At 55.3% G+C, this 19,805-nt stretch overlaps 1 protein-coding gene and 1 long non-coding RNA gene across 3 annotated transcripts in view; one reads left to right on the top strand and one right to left on the bottom strand.

The window, feature by feature from the left end:
- Positions 1-14,530, bottom strand: part of VWA5B1 (von Willebrand factor A domain containing 5B1) — a 59,230-nt gene extending 44,700 nt beyond the window's left edge. Inside the window, exon 1 of one of the 2 annotated variants that reach the window (XM_059136655.1) lies at positions 14,397-14,530. The gene's annotated coding sequence lies outside the window, so the exon portion shown is untranslated. Of the gene's footprint in view, positions 1-4,288; positions 4,440-14,396 lie in introns of those variants that run through there. The other variant, XM_059136656.1, reaches the window with a different exon arrangement.
- LOC131809506 (uncharacterized) lies at positions 14,467-19,364 on the top strand. The gene is made up of 5 exons (XR_009345213.1): positions 14,467-14,555; positions 17,080-17,280; positions 17,744-17,894; positions 18,517-18,609; positions 18,923-19,364. It is a non-coding gene; the product is annotated as an uncharacterized LOC131809506 (long non-coding RNA).
- The last annotated feature ends 441 nt before the right edge of the window (positions 19,365-19,805 follow it).

Genomic DNA, 19,805 nt, shown 5'->3' with positions numbered 1-19,805 from the left:
TGACCTCAAGAACCTTACAACCAATCTAGCGGCAGAGGCAGGGGAGTCGGGGGAGGCGTAGTAACGATAGCTGGAATCTATGGAACATGGAATGTGCTGGAAGGAAGCACTATTTCTCTTAATCCTCACAAGCACTTTCTAAGGCCCACTCTTGTTTTGCAGACGAGGACACTGAGGCCCAGAGACAGATGTGTTTGGTTTTGCACACGAGTCTGAGGGGTGGTGTGGAAGAACAGGCGGGTACAATGGGTGCTTGTGTGAGGGGCTTTCCCCTGAAGCAGCCCACTGCCAGCCCGGTGGGAGGTAGAACCCAGAGCTCATGGGACCGGGATCCTCTCTCCAACCATCCAAAGCTGGGGCTCAAGGGGCCACCGGGGCTTAGGAAACACTCCGGTTGTAGGAGGTTCCCGGGGTGACTGTTGAAACCAAGACAGTCCTTGATGGTCTAGAACCTGTAAATCTCCAGCACTCCCTGTCCTTCGAGAAGGCCTCTCTGGAGCCAGACAAGCCCAGATGTGAGTCCCAGTTCATAGCAACTGCTTTGCTCCCCCACGTGGGGACGTGTTAGTACCCGCATGCGAGCTCCCTCGTCAGCAAGACTGGGTGAGCAGAAGGGCCACTGACTGCCACCTCACCAGCACCGTGAAGATCACAGTGAATAATGTATAGAAAGTACCCAGTACGGTGCCTGGCACACACTAGTGCTCAATATTTACACAGTGAAATGAACGAACGAATGAATGAATGAATGATAACACCAGGCCAGCAGTTCCTGGGTTCCTCATTCACCCGGCTGAGAGAGAGATGTCCTCTGACCACCAGGCCCAGGCGACTCTTCAGGGAAGAAGCTGATGTTAAATCCATTAGGCTTCCATCTCATTTTTATGTCAAGGCCTCAAATACACCATCACTGGTAACACAGGGTCCCAGCTTCTTCTACCTTCTGTCCACAGGGGACACCATGATTCTGTGTTCCTGGGCCAGGCTCTGGCCACCCGCCCCGCCTCGAGCCCCATTGTGCCTTTTGTGACCACCACACTGGAGCCACCGGACACCCTGTATCCTGGGCCTCTCCTGGGGTTCCCTCTGAGTCCTTGTCCAAGGACCTGCTTCCCCTGCAGCCTTAGACAGGAAGGACTGCTGACTCCTTGTCACCCCTGAGTCAGGAGTTGGGACAGATGCTTGGTCTCAGCTGCGGCTCCAAGATCACCACTTTTAATCTGCTCATAAAACCCATTCTCCATGGTGGGGATTGGGGGCAGGGAGAGGGCTGATGCCCTTTGGCTAGGCACCCCCCACCATTGCTTGTCATTCCCAAGGTTTTGGTTACACCCTCCTCATAGCAAACACTTGGCCTCTGACTCCCGTCTTCCTCCGCTCCCCAAGCCCTGCCATGAACCTAGTAACTTCATAGCGATGGTGTGTCCAACTCCGTGCGCTTTTATCCCTTGCCCCCGCCCCTCCAAAAGCTTTGCTCCCACTCCAGCTCAGCTTGCCACTTCCACTCCCACGCCGTGAGCTTGGGACGCCATCCCTGAGCGCTCCATCTCTGAAACCGCTCTCTCGGTCACATAGGTCGCTCTAAAAATCACAACTCCCAGCACTTCTGAGCCCTCTTCCCTTGATTTCTCCTACACACTTGTCACCATCTGGCGTGCTGTGTATGCTGGTTTGACGTGTCGCCCCAGCTCTCCAGAGCGTCATCCCCAACAAGGGCACGGGGACGGCTTCAGTTCCTCCACTGCTTAACCCCGCTACCAAGAGAATAACGCCTGGCTCTAGTAGATGCTCAATAAATACTTGTGTTTGAATGAATGAAACATCACTCCACAGGCTTCATCTATAAAGTCTGGCAACAGCCCTCCAGGATAGACACTCCTAGCATCCCTGTTTTATAGATAAAAACACCAAGCTCAGGGAGGTGAGGTAGACGGTCCAAGGTCCCACAGCTAGTAGGTAACAGGGCTGGGAGCTAAGGACCGCAGAGCCCGAGTGCTCGCTTCACTGTGCAGCTGTGCAGCCTCCTGTTTAACCTGCCCCCCCAGCTGTGCTGTTTCCGCCCAGGCACTCTCTTGACATCCTCCTCTTCTCTCCATTTCCACCACTGCTGCTTCCCTACTCTGTCCTGGACCATCGCCACCATCTCTGCCCTGGTCCCTCACCTTCCAGGCTGCCTCCCTTCCAGTTCACTCTGTCAGTTCAGGCATGTGTGCACATGTACGCATGCGCACACACACACATACCCCCCTGACACACACAAACACACACACACACACACACTGCGACACGCACAGTCTCCCTTCACCCTGAGCGTCATGGCTCCTCATCGCTTTTCTCTGTCGGAACAGGTTAAACCTTCAGCATGGCATACGGGCTCATCCCCATTGGGTCCCCATCTCTGTCCTGTGTCACCTCCTGCCTCGTTCTGCGTGGTCACTTTGTTCCAGACACCCTGACCTTGTCACGGTGCCCCGGATGGGGCTCTTTCTCACTCTTGGGGTTTTCCCTGAAAAGATGGTTTCCTCCTTCTCTGCCTTTCAAAGACCTGTTCAGCCTTCAAGGCCCAGTTTCACAGCCACCTTCTCTCTGAAGCCTCCCTCCCCGTGCGGTCCCCAACGCCCCAGTCTATCAGGCACGCCCTCCTCCGGGGCTTCCACAGCCTCTGAGCACCTGTCTGTCACAGCTGTCATCCGAAGCACAGTAACTTCTAATTAGGGATGCTTGGCGACCCCAGGCGCTGCAAGAACGTAGGTTTCCCTCCTGTGCCTGGGTCCTAGCTCCCCGCATGGGGCTCAGTTCAGAGGAGGAACTCTAATGGGGCGCCTACTAGGCTGTAGTGCTTTACAGGCATTCCTAGTGCTCACACCCACCTTCCCTTTATGTGTGGGGGAAATGAGATGCCAGGGATGTCTGGAAGTGTGCTGGCGAGTGGTCGGGCTCGGTGGGATAGGAAGCAGCCTGCTCCCAGTCAGCACCTGCCCTTCCCCTTCTCCAGCTCCTTCCCAGTCCATGCCAAGCCCAGGAGAGGCTGGCGAAGGAGGGAGGATGAAGAGGAGGGAGCACCAGGAGCCTGGGGAGCCTGAGCTGCAGGACATGAGGCCTCCCCTGGCAGGGATGCTCTCGAGCTGCTGCTCTGATTCTGAGCACATGAGCTCACCCAGCTCCTGCATACAACCTCCCCCCCCACCCCGGGAGCCGACCCCAGACGGTGCCTCTGGGCAGTTATTCTGGGATAGCCTGGGGTGCAGGGCTCTAGGCTGACAACAGAACTCACCGAGCCCGACCACTCGCCAGCACACTTCCAGACATCCCTGGCAGCTCATTTCCCCCACTCATAAAGGGAAGGTGGGTGTGAGCACTAGGAATGCTTGTAAAGCACTACAGCCTGGTAGGCACCCCATTAGAGTTCCTGGGCCAACAGGAACCCACAGAGGGCTTGGTTTAGATGCAATGTGGGACCATGCCCAGGGAAAGGAGCCGGGAGAAGAGAGAGTGGGAGCCCTGCTTGTCCTCGGTCCTCACAACAGGCTGGGGAACGCATGCATCAGGGTCCTGGGTTCAAGGAGAGGGCCCTCCTGCCTGCTTGCCAGAAGGGGATTGGAGAGGCGGGAAACTTGCTAGTGGCTGGCAGCCAGGCCCCAGGATCTGGAGCACTGCCTGGGTGAGAGTCCTAGACGGCCACTTCCTGGTGGCTACTCAGCTGGGCTCTGCCACCTCCATATTGTGTGACCTTGAGCAAGGTACTTAACCTCTTTGTGCCTTTCGCAGCTGTAAAATGGGATGATGGTGCCCACCTCCTTAGGAGCATAAAGGACAGAATGCCTGCACGTGAGTGGACAGGAAGTTAGTGGGTTCTGGATGGGCCTGGAGGCTTCTCTTCCATGTCTTTTCCAGTAGACCCTCCCTGTTAGGGACCCCCTCTTCCTGGGCTGGAGGAGCTTGCACAGGGACCAAGTCCGCATAGCTGGGATCCCTGGGATCCCCGGGAAGCTGAGAAGGCCCCCACCCAAGAGCCCACCTCAGGAAAGCCTCTGATTCGGGTCTTGCTGCTGAAATGAGCCCTGTCCCCTCTCCCCTCCCGTTCCAGTTTGTCCCAGAGACATCACGGCAGCCTTCCTTCACCTGGGAAGCCATTATGGACACCTGTCCCCTCCCCCCTGGCCAGATGCCCCCAGACTGTGTCCAAGGGGCTGGGCCTCCCCAGCTCAGTGGTCTTGGCCAGGCCCGGGCCAGACATATCTACTGTGAGCCCAGCAAGCAATTCAGGCCTTGCCCCCTGCCCACTCGCCTCGGGCTGGGGGTCCTCACCCTTTTCCTTGTCACCGAGCTGTTTAGAAAGTCCGTGCTTTCATGCACCACTGGGAACCTGGGCTCCAAGGACGGCCCCCCACACAGAGCAGCACCAGGGCTCCCTGCAAGTTTGGGGCAGAGCCAATGGGTTCTCAGGCCTGGCCGATTGTCCCAAGCTTCTAGAATTCTGAGGTTCTCACATTCTGGTTCCTTCTCTCCACCTCCCCACCGCGTTGGGCCCGCATCGATGCTTCCGAACCACCCCCACCCCTGCCCCATCTACCCCACGCTCCAACCTGTCACGACCACTTGCTTTTCCTTTACACAAGCCTGATTTTCCTGTTCCCACATCTCTTCTGGTGTGACTGACTCTGCCAGGAAGGCCATCCCCGCCCCAACCCTGCCCTCCCGGGGAGCACTCACCCGTACTTTCGGGCCCAGCTTAAATGCCACCCCACCTCCGTGAACTTGCCAGCCACTCTCTCATCGGCCATGTGTTGTCCACTCAGTGCACACGGATGGGGGGCCGCCCATGTACCAGAACTCGCCGGGGTCCCAGAGGCGAGCACAATGGACAAGAACTCTGCTCCCGAGGCCCTGGGTCCTGTCCCCTTGTGTCCCATCAGCTCCCAGCGCTCGAGGCCAGGACCATCCCCCTCACTGTCTGGCCCATAGTCAGGGCTCACCGATGACTGGAATGGATGCTGGCAGGTGCTCCGTTTGTCCCAGTGATTGAACGAGTGAGGGAATGAATGAATAAATGAACCGGACAGACGGTCTTGTGGGTGGGGACAGGCCTCGGCTATGGGTTCCTTTAAAGCAGCTAACAGTGCGAGAAATCTCTTGATTTCAGCCCAAAGCCTGTAGAAGTCCATCCCAGGGACAGACGTAGTCTTCTTCTGGGTGGGGGATGCATGAAAGCATGGACTTTCATGGGATAATCAGGCCACGGATGTACGCTCTGCCAGCCTGGCGGGTGGCTGAGGCCCAAGCCACCCACGGCGGCAGAAGTTTCCAGTTAAGAAGCCTGCTATAAGAGGAAGAAGAGGCACAACCACACCGAAAAGTACGCGTCCTCCAAGCCCTCCATGAGGGCTGTCAGGTTTCTGAAGACAGTCTCTGTTGTCCACCATCGAGAAGGTGGTGTGAGTCTTCACGGGCGGTGCTGGCTGCCAGGTGCACAGATGCTTGTTTCCCGGGGACCCCGTGAGGGCCCAGCGTTGGGGTCTCTGCCCACGGAGAATCATTCAGAAATGAGCTACCCCATCGCTGGGAAAATTGCACTCCATGGACACAAACGCAGTTGGTGCCCATCTTTCTGGGGCCACAGGTACAAGGTGAACCCCCTGCGCGGAGCCACCAGCGTCCCCGCAGCCCCAGGAAAGGCACTAAATGGTCGCCTGTGGTTTCAGCCTTGTCCATGCCTCCCTGGCACTGAGGAGTTCCCTGGAGGACGGCCCCCAGGGAAGGGCTGTTTTAGAATCCATCCCTCCGCCCCCTCTCCGCAGTCCTTTGCCTTCTAGAACTGATCTCTTGCACAGGGGGGCTCCTAGGAAATTGACGTGACACCCTTGAACCGTGCCTTCCTCAAACGCATGGGAGGGATGCAGTGACAAGACTAGGGAGCGAGCTGCTGCTTCAGGACACCAACCGCCTTTGCTCTTTCTTGCCAATTTTCTCGAAGCAACTTCTTTGAAACTCAGTTTCGCCCTCTGTGTAAGGAGCACGCAGAGGGGGAGCCTAGCCCCCCAGGTTCTTGCAAGGATTGCAAGTGAGACACTGAGTCTAGAGGGCTTGCTCACCCCAGGGCCGCCTCCTAGATACATGCTGGCGGGACTTTCACTTCCTTTCCTGTCTGGGAGTTCTTCCTGGTCTTGCTCTCCTGCCAACTCAGGCTGCATCTGGGCACCTGTGTTTCTGGCATTTCCCCATGGTGGTCGTGGCCACCCATGGCCCCCAGACCTGCCATCCAGCCGCCCCAGGGAACCCCTCTCCTATAGCACCCAGCCTGGGTATAGGAGAAGCGTGGGTTCATTGTCTTAACTCCCTGTGAGGTCCCAGGTCGGTTTGTGCCACACTGCGAGGCGACGCCCCCGCACATGCTGTTCCCTCGGATGGCACAGACAGGCTGCGTGGGACAGTGCAAGGGCGCTGGACAAAGAGACAGATTTCCCAGGCCTTAGGGCCAGCTCTGCCGACCGCTCTGTGTGGGCTGCCGCCGGGGACCCTGCTGTCACACGCTCTGGCCGTGCCCATGACTTGGTCCTGCACTCAGGGCGCCTGGTGGGACGCAGATCGGGCAGGGTGCTGGCTTAGCGTCTGTCCTTGCCCACCCCGTCCCCAGGGGGAGAGACCCAAACTGTCCCATTCCTTGTTATGTTCCCCAGCACACAGGGAGTGGCTGAAAGAGCTCTTTAAAAGTACTAACAGCCAAGGGTGCCTGGGGTTAAGCATCTGACTCTTGATTTTGGATCAGGTCATGATCTCAGGGTGACGAGTTCGAGCCGTGCGTCAAGCTCCATGCTCAGCTTGGAGTCTGCTTAAGAGTCTCTCCTTCTGCCATTCTCCCCACTCGCTCTCTCTAAAAATCAATAAATACATGAAATCTAAAATAAATAGAAAAATAAAAGTAATACCAGCCAACGCATGTTAAGCAAGGAGTATCTGCTAGGCCTTAGCCCCAGGAACTCTCAGGACAGCCCTGTGAAGAGGAGGCAGATCTGTTATCCCCATTTTGCTGATGAAGAAACTGAGGCCCAGAGAGTTTACATCTCTTACTCAAGGTGATACCCTCCTAAGTAATGGAGCTAGAATTTAGACTCTGGCTTCAGAGATTGTCTGTTAACCACAAGGTCCCTTTGTACTTAATGCCGTGACCTGGTGAAGGTCACCTCCCAACACTGACCCAGTCTTGGCATCTTTATCTAACATGAAGAGAGGGGCCTGGAGAATTTAATCTTCTCTCTTCTCTCCCAAGTTGAAAGTCCAGGGTCCACCCAGAAGAAATCGAGTGCTCCCAACTGCTCTAAGGGAACAGATGTGCATGGGCTCCCCATCTTTTTTTTTTTTTAAGATTATTTATTTAAGAGAGAGGGGGCATGAGCGTGGGGAGGGGCAGAGGGAGAGGTAGAATCCTCAGCAGACTCTTGGCTGAATGCAGAGCCTGAATAGGGGCTCGATCCCATGACCCTAAGATCATGACATGAGCCAAAATCAAGAGTCAGATGCTTACTTGACTGAACCACCCACGTGCCCTATATGGGTTCCCCATTTTAAGGTTCCCATTTTAAGGGGGCCCATGTGTGACTTTCAGGCTCCATTCAGAGGCGTCACTGTTTCTGCAGTTCCCCAGGGGATTAACTCACTTAAGCCCCCGGACCCCGCAAAGGCCTTATGAAGCAGATCCTCTTCACTTTATAGCAGAGGACACCAAGGCCCAGAGAGGTTAAAGAAAGAAGGTCACACAGCAAGCTGGTGGTACAGTTAGGGTTTGAAACCCAGCGGTCCAGTTCTAGAATGTAATCTGTTAACTGGGTCCTTCTGCTGCTTCCTTGTCAGATCCAGGTGCCAAGAGCCTGGCCGGGCACCCAGGAGCTGCTTGCTCTTATTCAGAGGGGCCATCCTGGCATCAGCTGGGACAAAAGCCCCAGGTTCCACAGCGCACTGGCTCCCATCCTCTGACATTCCTTCCCCAGGCTTCCAGCAGCAGGGATGGCTCTACATCCCCTCCTCTTCCTACCGGCCGGCATATTTGAAGCAACTCCTGCTGGGAAATCGGCTGAGCCAAAAGGCAAACAGAACATTGTGGACACATAAACCGGCGTCCAAATGGGTCTCAGGGGGTCCCAGTGCAGGAGAAACTCAGAAGAGCTTTGCAGCCTCCCTTTTCCCAGGAGGACTCCAGCTGCTGGGGAGCGGCTGAAGGTTAGCAGGGAACCTGGGGAAGGCGTGGAAGGAGCTGGGTCCAGGAGACAGAGTCCCCACTGCCAACCAGGCTTAAGGAGATAGGATTCAGAGGCTCCTGACACTTAAAACAAACTGTCACCGACTCGGCACTGCGCTAAGTGGTTTACGTGGATTAGCCCATGGATTCCTCATGAGCTTACAGCGCTTCTTTTTTCATTCGTTCTTCTTCTTCTTCTTCTTTTTTTCTACAGATGATCTGGGTGCACATAAGAGAGGTTAAGAAACTGGCCCAAGGTCACAAAGCTAGTCCGTGGGAGGTGTGGGGCTAGAAGTCCGGCAGTCTCCTTCTGGGGCCTCTGCGACTGTCCTCGAGCCATTGTAGAAGCCATGACAATAGCCCCCATGCTCAGAAGCAAGATAAAAGCCTTCTCTTAGAATTCAAGATACAAAGTGGGGTGGTCCGCAACAGAGACTAGAAGACAACCAGCTGGGGAGGAGAAGGCGGAGAGAGGAAGCCAGGAGCAGGGTGCCTCTGGCCAGCCAGCCTGAGGGTCCAGAGCTCAGGCTCCAGAGTCCCAACAGTTAGGTTGGAAGCCGGACTCTGACTGGTACCTCTGAGTGACCAGGGCAAGTCAACTTCACTTCTCTGAGCCTCAGTTTTCTGATCTGTAAAATGGACACAGTAGCAGGCCTGCTTTGGGCATCGTCCTGACGTGGTGGAACAATCGGTGCCCGGCCCCAGAGTCGGGGCTGACCATATCTGTACAGGCGTGTACAGCTCAGCTGAGGTGGTCAGCAGCGACCCAGAGCTGTGCGAACAACAGAGGGTTGGCTTTCGAAGGTAAACGGGCAGCTCTGGCCTGTGTGGGGGAAGATGGGCAGAGGGGCAAAGCTGGTCGAGGTCAGAACCCCCGGCAGGCTCTTGAGGAACCTTTTAAAAAAAAAACTTCAAGATTCAAAGAATTGAAAATGATGGAATTTAAAGTAGTGAGGGGGTTCTAGTCTCTGACCAACTGACCCTTCCGCCTCGACCACGGTGCCATGAAAGTATGAATAACAAGTGTCCTTCCCTCATATGGAGCGATTTATAACAAAATATCTGTGAATTAACCAGAGCTCGGTGACTTGGGGCAAAATAACGATTATTTTAACCGTTTTGAGGATCAGGAACTGAGGCTCAGTGGGGGAGGGACCCAGAAGAATTGGAGCTCCTACAGCAGAGCGGTCTCCGTGCTCTGGGCTGAAGGCCCGTGTCTCCGCGAATTCCTACGTGTCCGCACTGGTCCCCACCGCGATGGTATTTGGAGATGGCCTTTGGGAGGCAATCAGATGTAGCTAAAATCATGAAGGTAGAACCCCAACATGGGCTTATATGAAGAGAACATGAAGCCAGAGCTCTCCCTCTCTCCACCCTGTAAGGACACAGCAAGAAGGTGCCCAGCACCTGCAAACCAGGAAGAGGACCGTCACCAGGAAGCGCACCACGCCTGCGCCCTGATCTCAGACTTCTGGTTCGCAGAACTGTGAAAGGCAAATTGCTGACTACCCATTCTAGGGTATTCTTAGGACAGCAGGCCAAGACACTAAGACACTATGAAGACTCTCCAGTGGCCTTGTTAAGGCTGGGCTTGAGGATGACTGGAGATGACTCCGCTGGCCACAAGGCATTCGGCAGCTGGGATTGGGGGCCAAGATGCCTGATGGGAAGGTAACCATCAGCAAGGTAAACCTTCCTCTTCCCCCCATTTTCTATTTGCATCACCATAAAGACTATGATGTTTCTGTCTTGAAGAAGCCCATATGCGATCTTCACTCTGCTCGGCAGACCTTTCCAATTCTCCTCCTCTGGGCACTTGTAGGCTGTCCCCTGGAGGGTATGGCTGTGTGTCTTGCTTTCGCCAATGAACTGAGAGGAAGTGAGTGTCACTTCTAGGAGAAAGCTTTCCAAGCTGGTGGGTAGTTAGCTGTGTCATGTTCCCTGCCACTGTGATCGTGGGGACACGTGTCCATAAGGAGCCTCTGTTATCCTGGATCTAAGAGTGACTGTGTTTTGTGACAACATGCATGGCCCACTTTGGGTGTGTGGCAGGAGCAAGAAGGAAAAGGTTGCTGCTTTTTCCTGCAGCACAATCTGATCTAACTTGGCTAGTAGAACTATTTGGGTATCTGAGCACAGATGACGGTCCAGGGACAGAAACCACAATATTAGGAAGGGAGTAATAGCTGGGGAAGGGAGCTTGGCCAGTGGGTCCACTAGAATACAAATCGTACAACCTTCACAAGATTTCAGTTCCGTTCTGTGATCCTTCACCACTGTGAGTTTGGCTGCTGACACGGCCCCAAACCCAAAGACAGCCTGATGGGTGTCGGTGTTAGTGATGGCCGGGGATGGATGCTGGCATTGAGCAAGGAAAGATGTTCAGTCGGGAAGTACTTAAGTCGTCAGTATGAATGAAGTGGTCATTCAGAGTGGTCTGGCATTAAGTGGTCATTGAGTGGTCAGTCAGAATGAAGAACATTCATTAATGTTCTTCTGTTAGGATGACTTTCTTCAAACCTACAATCTCACATCTGTGGGGTCTCAGATAATGATTATTGGGACCACTGGACGGGATCTGAACAAAGAACAGCGAAGATACGTTTCCAACCTGATGGACCCACCCCCTGACCTCCAACTACTCTCACCTACGGCTCCTTTCTAGGCTGTCCTGGGAGCATCCACTCCAGCTGTCTGTCCTGACCCTGGGTCCTTCCCTGTCTCCAGAATGGCACCTATGGAAGGAACTGCCTCGTGTCCTGGGCCCAGCAGTGTGATCCCTGGTGTGGATCTAAGAAGAGGGAGAAGACCTTTGTACTGGGATCGCCTGGAATTTAGGAACATTCACAGTGCAAAATCCAGCACAGAGTTTCATACTGAGGACCGGAATACTCCCAGATCCCAGTGACAATTCAAGGGGTGAAGTTTAAATGCTTGGGTTCGTCAGTTTGTCGTCCTGGGGTCGCCACCTGTCCAGTGCTTCCTTGCTTCAGGATTGCCAGTAGTTTGGGCTGAAGCCTGACTCCTTCATGTCCAACTCCGCCTCCCTGATGGTCACCCGTCTCTCCACTTCTGCTGCCTGATCCCATAGTTCTCCTTTCCCCTTAACTCTGTGCTCCTGGCAAAGCAGTACGTATGTTTCTCCCTAGAACCCCATGAGCCCCCAGATCCATGTCCTTTTTCATATGCTCCCCTCCACCAAGAGACCATTGTCTCATCTACCAGTTTCTAAGCCTCCTTGTCCTCTGGGCCCTTTAAGGTCCCGCCTCGTCCTTGAAGACTTTCCTGATCCCTTTATCTGGTATGAGGCTCCATCCCCCAAACCCCCTAAGCCATATCCTGCCATAACCATCCCCCTCCGTGATGGTTCTAACATCTCCAAGAGGATGGCAAGGAGACCTCCTTATTCCTCTTCTCTCCCGGCACCAGGCCCATAACATGTGCTCCGGAACATCTCTTGCTTCATTTCCAGTGCCATGGCTCTGTCATTTGCTAGATGACCTCAAACCTAGTGCTTGGAGATCTCCAAGACTCAGTTTCATCAGCTGTAATGTAGGGATTAAATAAAATACCAGGGGTAAGGTCCCTGGCAAGGGGACAGTGCAGGGCAGGGAAGACACGAGGTACTGGTCCCTCTCTCTGGCTGCACCTTCTGTCTCTTTTGCAGATTCATCCCCCTGTGAGGCAAGTGACTGGGCATGGAGACACACATTCCTCCAGGGCCCACCTCAGGCCTTCTCTGCTGTCCCAAAGCAGTGGACCCCGGCCCCGCTGCAATGTACAGACAGCCAACTCCTCTAAGTGTGTCTCCCCAGCCTGGACCCATCCCTTTGCCTCAGGTCCAGAGAAACGGCATTGCCTCCTCTGCTTGGCTCAAGGAGACGTCAAGTGCCCGTCTCCTGGGCACTATTTTACATAATCTTGGCTAGTTGATTAGTGTTGGTCTCCCTCCTGGAGACTGCAAACTCCTTGAGGACAGGGCCCCAGGACTCAGTACAGAACCTGGCATAAAGTGGGCGTCCACTACCCAGATGATTGGTATGCTTTCCCCTCGTCCTACCCTACCTTGCCTGTCCATTCAGACTGGCCTATCTGATGCCCATGGACAAAGCCCTCTTGCCCCTCCCCACCTGTAGGCACGCCTCCAGTCTGTACGAACCCTCCCCTGTCCCTCTCTGTCCCTTCATACTGCCACACCCCCTCTGGTTGCTGCCTCCAAGTCCCCACTCCAATACCACCTTCTCCAGGAAGCCTTCTTAGCCCCACGCTGAGCCCGTGATCCCAACCCCTTCTCCCAGAAGGCTTCCTGTGTCAGCCATGCTGCTGGGTGAGCCCCCACCTCCCCCCAGAGCACCGGCTAGGGTTTTCACGATGGAGTCCCCAGTGGTCACATTTTCTTTAAGGAGGTTAAAAGGCATAAGAAGATGTGTTCATCCCTGCTGACCTAGAACCACACTTTGCTCCTTGAGCCCACTGGGCAGTTCCCAATGCCCACAGGGAAGTCTGTTTTGGGTTTATGGTGACCCTCTACTTGGCATTGCCAGACTGGGAGCACTAGGGAGGCCATGAGAAATCTAGGCTAGCTTGGCCTTTGATTACCCTGGCCATGTAGGTGGAGGGACCCAGCCAGGAGGTGTTCAAAGAGCCTCACTCACCCAGCAGAAAAGATAGCTTGAACACTAAGGTCAGGGTCCTGAAGGAGTGGCTGACCTAGAACCTCTGGCCCCAGTCCTCCAGGGCTGCCTCCTTTCCCTGTGGAGCCAGCCTCCTGCAGAACCATAGTCAGCATCATTTGCTGGTGAAGGAGAAGCCAGGGGTTCCGTGCAGGTGTCCGCTCAGAGCGAGGTATGGTGAGGGACACTCATAGGCTCAGAAATTCTCCTTCTTTCTTTCCTCTGGCTCAGGACAACTTTACTAACAGACTGCTCCACCGCCCAGCAAAACAACAGTCAATGGCTGGGATCTCTACTGAGAGCTTAGTCTGGCTTGGATTTGGGGTTGGTCCTTGCACTATTTTCTGCAAGGCCACAGACACCTAGTTACCCGCCCTTCTGGCTGGGAACCTTGGGTTGTCTCACGTCTGAAAAGCGGTGGGGTGTGCAGTCCACCCATCAGAACACAGAGCCCGTCTCACCTCGGGCCCTGGATGGCCAGCTGCGGGAGGGCCGGATGGAAATGAGCAGCCTTCCTGGAGGGCGATGCTAACTGAAGTCGGGTGAGGCCTCAGGGACCCTGCCCAGAAACCTCTGGGCGAGGTTTAATCCACAATCATCTGTGCACGTGCATGTGTGCACATGAGCCACACACACATACGCCCCGTGCTCTTAAAACCCCGCAGGCACTGTGCATCCCACAGAAGTGCCACAAGTGCCCTGAGACACATGAACACACTTATACATGCGACGTGCCCCCCGTTACAACTCATGGAGCTCACTCCGTATGTATCCCTACCCTCCAGGGACACAATCCGGCACACACATACCCCATACGCTTCTCAACTCACATCCTATATACCACATACACATGTGCTCAGCCCCCTCCAAGCCCAGCTGACCAAGGGAGCGCCCTTCACCCTGGGCAAGACGGCAGGAGTTCATGGAGTGCCCTCTGAGCCCGGTTCCTGGGGACCTGCCCAGGTTTGGACAAATGAACCCGGGGATTGAGCTTTTACGCCAGCAGAGGAGAGGAAGAATGCTCTGCTTCCTCTAAAGACTTCTAGAAAGAAAGAAAAAGAAAAAAAAAAAAAAAAAGCAAAGGAAAGGAAAGAAAGAAGAAAGAAAGAAAGCAAGCTAAAAAAGAAGAAAGAAAGAGTAGGAGCAGAGACGCAGGAAAGTGCCTGTTGCTCGCGGAGGGAGTAGAGAAGGGGAAGCTTCTGGCCTCCACCCAGTGGCCAAACCTCCACCAAGCCTCCCTCCACTGCGGTTGCCCTTGTGCTGGTGCCCTGTGGAGGGAGCGGAGGGAGCGTCGCGTCGGAGGGAACTGTTGGGGCTGCGGGAGATGTAATGACAGCGACAGGGCTCCAGCACGGCTTGACATGTTAGCAGACACCACTGCTGCACTCCGGACCAAGTCCCCCGCGCCTGCCGCCGCCTGCCACCTTCCACCGCCCACAGCCCACGTCCCACCGCTGGAGGACCCTTCTCAGTCCTGGAGCCCTGCTTACCTGGCAGGAGGTGGGGGACATGTGCCGCACTCAGCCGGTGGCTAGGGGGACACTCCCACGCCGGGCACCTGGACAGCAGCCGGTAGGAGCCAGGCAGCCAGGGATGGAGAGCCCGCAGACTTCCTGGTAGCCCCAGGGCTCCGGAGGACAAGACACGAGGTGATGGGGACCCAATGATGGTGGAAACAGGTGGCTGGGATGGGGGGTAGGAGGGAGGCAGAGACAGAGAAGAGAGACACAGAGAGAAGGCGATCAGAATCACACACAGAAAAGAAGAGAGAAATAGAGAGCTCCAGAGAGAGGGAGACAGGGGGAAGGAGTGGGGAGAGAGAGAGAGAGAGAGAGAGGGAGAGAGGGAGAGAGGGAGAGAGTGGATGAGAGAGAGGGAGGGGGGAGGGGGAGGGAGGGAGGAGGATTCCAGCAGCAACATGTGGTAGTAGTAATTCTCACTTCTCGGGCTGGAACATCCTGAATCCCATCACCTCTGACCCCTCCCCAGAGCAAACACACACCGAGCACAACCCGATGTCTGTCGGCACACAGGCGCTAGTAGAGACCCCCACCGAAGTCGTCCCGTTGACACTCCCGTGCACGCCCTCCACGCACACACTCAGGACAGCCCAGCAGCCGGCCCCTCTTCCCCCAGCAAGCTGGACCAGCCCTGACCTGCCCCAGAAGCAACACGTGCCTGCGCAAAATACTCCCTTTGTCCACAGCCCCCGAGGCTGCCTCCCCTGACACAGACTTGCTGGAGGGGGTGCCCAAGCCCAGTGCCCAGCGCCCTGGCCGCGGGCATGATGGATGCCCACATGGCCACGGCGGGTTAGGTGGCCTGCAGGAAGCAGAGCCATCGGTTTTGTCAGAGCGTAACCATGACAATCACCGTATGTGCACAGCGCGGGTGCTGCTCCCTCCTCCCCCGTTCCTCCCCCTCCTCTCGACCACTGGAGGAAGCAGGAGGCCACTTAGCAGCCTCTGCTAATTCCTGCTGGGGCTGATGGGAAGGGCCTGGCCAGTGATAACAGGCTTGTGGGTGGCCCCTCCTTGAGGAGACAGGGGCACTTCCAGTCCTGCAGCCCTATGCTGGGCCTGCCATGGCCCCAGGACCCCTCTCCCTGGGACTGGAGCAGAGCTGGGTCCCCCTGTGTCTCCTTGTCCTCCAGCAAGTCCTGGCTGTGGCTTTATCACAAAGTGCCTCCCTCACCCCCTGGGGCCATGATGCTGCCAAGCAGCTGGCTCTACTTACTTTGGCCATGTCTATCTAGCCCTAGAGCCCCCAGCCCTCGCCTCTTGCCCTGGGTCATGCCGAAGTCACAAGAGAAATTGCTAGGCTTTTTGGTGAAGCTCCAGGAGGCATCAAACTAGAGGTCTGGCCTCTGGGGTACGAAGTTGGACCACACAGAGAACCAGAGGCTTATCGTATCAAGGACAAAGAGATCTGGAGGCTAGAGGTCTGCCAGGAGGGTCTGTGAAACCTAACTTGGAGTCTAGAGTTCAGGAGCCCCTGGATGAGAAGGTGAATGTGCAGGGAGAACAGAACCAGCCAGCAACCCTTTCCCTGTGCTTCTCATTTAGTCCTTCTAAAACCCTGAGAAGAGGGGCTTCATCCCAGCGTGAGAGGGGACATGACTCACCCAAGGACACATGCTAGGAGGGGAAGGAATGGACGCGAACTCGTGCCTCTCAGACTCTGCCGAGTGGGGACTTCCCATGACACACTCATGTGCCACACACTATGTGCTACACACAGCACCAAGGGCCTGGAAGAAGGGCATGCTCGCTTGCTCTGTGCCACACATGGGGTGGTGGAGGCTGTATTCTTCTTCATGTCAAAAATAAGCCCGGAGAGGTGAAGTAACTTGCCCAAGGCCACACAGTAAGTGGGAGAACCAAAATTCAAATCCAGGTCTGTCTGACTCCATCTCTCCACCCTGCCTCCTTCACCACCTATCAGGTGACATCCAGAGCCTTTTCTGGACCCTCTGTCTCAGGAGGGCGGAGTCTGAGGGTGGGCTGGGGAGAGTGGGCAGATGCCCTCGGGCAAGGAAGGGGTGAAAGAAGCAGAGAGGTCACGTGGGATCCAAGACACGAGATCTGAGTTGGAAGCTTGAGAATGGATGGTTCCACCATTAGAGAGTCACATCTTAGGGTTCCCTGGGGACGAACATTCCCCCAGACCTTCATTCAGCACTGCAGCTATCAGCCAGCTGACCGGGAGGCCCCAGCAAGAGAATCTTGGAGAATAGTTTAGAGGGAGAGAGGGAGGGACTTGGGAGGGTCCTGCTGGGCAGGGGGAATGGAGGCGTGGAGAGGGACGAGATCCAGCCTGAGCAAAACTTCAGCATAGATTAGAGATACGAGGCAGGATTCACTGCAGCGCCGTCGCTCACCCACAGTGAGCCAGGCTTTGGGTTCCGTGCTGGAGAAGGTGCTGAGGAGCGAGACACAGAGGCCAGGAACCGGGCCCGGGTAGGAAGAGGCACAAGGGTTCCCAATCAACCTTCCTTCCACTTGGCGGTCCCCTGAACACTTACCCCCAGACTCTGTCTTCTCGAATGCTCGAATGCTCGGGATCCCCCAGGAAGCAGGTGAATCTGCCCTGCTCTTGGAAGGGTGGGGGGTGGAGTCCGAGAAGGGGGTGGGACTGGCACCTGGAGTCCTCCTGAGCCACTTTCTTCTGCAGGTAGCATGCTGGGGCTTAAGGGGCACAGCCATTTGGAATCCCCAGCCTTCTCCAGAGCCCAATTCTAAACTCCGATGAAGTTCAAGATTTCTGCCCCACCCCAGCCCACTTCATTCAGGCCACTTCCAGAATCATCCTTTCTACTCAGCCACTCCACGCCTGGAAATTGCATTAGAGGACCCCAGTTCTCTGGGATTCAAGGTCGGCCTGGGGGAGGGGCGATGAGGCCATCAGGAGAAACACAGGGGGCGGGAGACGGAGGAACTGAGCCCAGGTCTGGGTGGGGAGAGAAGCCTGCCAGCTTGTAGGAGTTTTCCAGAGCTGCCTCTGCTCGAAGCCCTGAGATTTCCTTACCAACTGTCTCAGGTTCCCAGGGTCCCGGGGATAAATGGCCCCCAAGTGAGGGGGCTCTCTTGCATAGTTCTGGAGGCTAGACATCCAAAATCAAGTGTCTGCAGGGCCTTGCTCCCTCTGAAGGTTTAGAGGAGAAGCCTTTCCTGCTGTCTACACCCTGGGGTCTCCCGGTGATCCTCCGCCGTCCAGCCTTCCTCTGCTGGCATTGCGTGGCTGGATCCTGCCTCTGTGTCACGCAGCCTCATACAGGTGTGTCTCCCTATCTCCCTGTGTCTGTCTCCAAACTCCCTTCTCCTTTCCCTTCTACAAGCTCTTGGCGCTGATCAGGACCCATCCCCGTCTCCACCTGACTACACCTGCAAAGACCCCATCCAGAGATGGTCATGTTCACACACCGGGGGTTAGGACTTGAGCATATCTTTTCCTGGGACACAATTCAACCTGCAAAAGGCATTCAGAAGGTAATAAAGATGTGGGGCTGGTACATGACTCCACATGGCCAGTTCTCTGGACTTCTAGAAATTCAGAGAGGAGAGGAAAGCATGCGTCAGTATAAAAAGGTGGTTGAGTGTGGACTTGGGCATTGGACTGCCTGGCTTCAAGCCCTGACTCTCTTACTCCTTGGCTGTGCTCCCTTGGGGAAATCACTTAACCTGTCTGTGCCTCAGTGTGTCTCCTCTGTAAAATGGGGATACTCCAAGTGTTATTATGATAATTATATCGGTTCTCATTTGCAAAACATTTAAGAAAGTATGGCACTTAGTTAGCATCCCATGAGTCTTAAAGTAAGCATTAAGTGTTCCCTAGAGCAGTGTTACTGTTTTATAGGTGTGAACACTCAGACCCAGAAAGGGGAGATGACATATCCTAAGATCACCTCGTTGGGTCAGCTAGGGTATAGGGTTCCCCTCAGGGGAGATTGAATCTCTTTCCCATTTCTTGTGCAGCTAGAGAAATCAGGTGGATGGTCCACAGGGGCAGCAAGAGAGGAGAAGGGGGTATAGAGGGGAAGAGGGGACCCCAGTGAGGACAGAAACAGCAGGTTCCTCCTGTCCCCAGACACACACCTCTTTTCCCACCCAGCCCTCTGTTTGCAGAATTGGAAGCAATCGTGCAACTGTTTCTGCCCACACAGAGGAAAACAAGCCTCCGGAATGTGTAATCAACACAGTCTGGGTGAGAAGGGAAAGCGAGTCCTCCAGCAACACAGCTTGGGGGCCCAGGGCAGGGCTGGCAGGCAGATCGGGAGGGTCCAGCTGGGGTAATGGGCAGTGGGTGGGCTCTTTCACCGGAAGCCCCTGGGCATGGTAACCAGGCTGCACGCATAGAGTGTGGGAGACAGCCCCTGTCTCAGGCTTAATTCCTGTGGCTACATGGCTTGGGGTGCAAAAGGGACCAGGTCCCAGCTTTGGAGGCAGTGGACTGCCATGGGGGACACTCCTGGCAACAAACTCATGACCTCCTTCCCTTTCTTTGCCTTCCGTTCCAGCCCCTCCTCCGCTGCCGGAAATAGTGAAATCCTCCCAGATCATCAGTGCTCCTATATCCATGCGTCCCTCTGTGCCCCGTGATTTGGCTGCAAGGTGGCTAGAGCCCCCGCCCCTTCACCTTGACATCTGCCCTGTGACAACCAATGGGATGTTGGAGGCTATGACGTAACCAAAGGCTTGCAAAGTGCTCACCTGATTGGGCTTGCTCTCGCTGGCCTCTGCAGCCGTTGCCCTGAGAAGAACAAGCCTAGAGTGGTGTGCTGGGGCCAGGAGGAGGAGGAGGGGGAGGCATACATGGAGCAGGATCAAACCACCCCAGTCTAGCCCAGCTGAGATCAGCCTACTCCTAGCTGATCTAGAATAAATGATTGTTGCTGTAAATCACTAGGAGTGGAGTGGTTTGGTTAGCAGCATTTTCTGGCAATAGAGAAGTGATAAGCCACCTTTTGCAGATTTTGGCTTCCTGATGTCTTCTGAGCACCTGCCTCCTTTCCACCCCCTGCCTCAGTTCCAGCCTCCTAATGGCTTCCTATCCCCACACTGTAGCCAGTTCTCTGGCTGGTCCCTACTTACTATCCCGTTCTCAGCCCAGCCTAAACCTTTAAAATGTCCCTCCACGGCTTTCGGTAGAAAGTCTGCTTTTTAGCTTAGCATTTAAGGCCCTTTATGATACTGCCACGTCCTCTCTCTGGCCCTGCTCTTGCCCAGTCCCCCAAATAGACCCTTCCCCCAGCCATGTAGAACTACTTGTGGTTCCTCACAGGGTTGTTTCGAACTTCTGGGGTTGAACCGACCTACGGTTAATCGCTTTGGTGCTCAAAGATGACCTTCCCTGTTTCTGTTTAGCTCTCTTTCACTTGTCCAGCTAAGGTGAAGCCCCAG

This window comes from Mustela lutreola, chromosome 10, assembly GCF_030435805.1.
Source record: "Mustela lutreola isolate mMusLut2 chromosome 10, mMusLut2.pri, whole genome shotgun sequence".
NCBI lineage: Eukaryota > Metazoa > Chordata > Mammalia > Carnivora > Mustelidae > Mustela > Mustela lutreola.
Note: the sequence above shows the minus strand (reverse complement) of the source record. Positions and strands in the feature narration are given on the sequence as shown.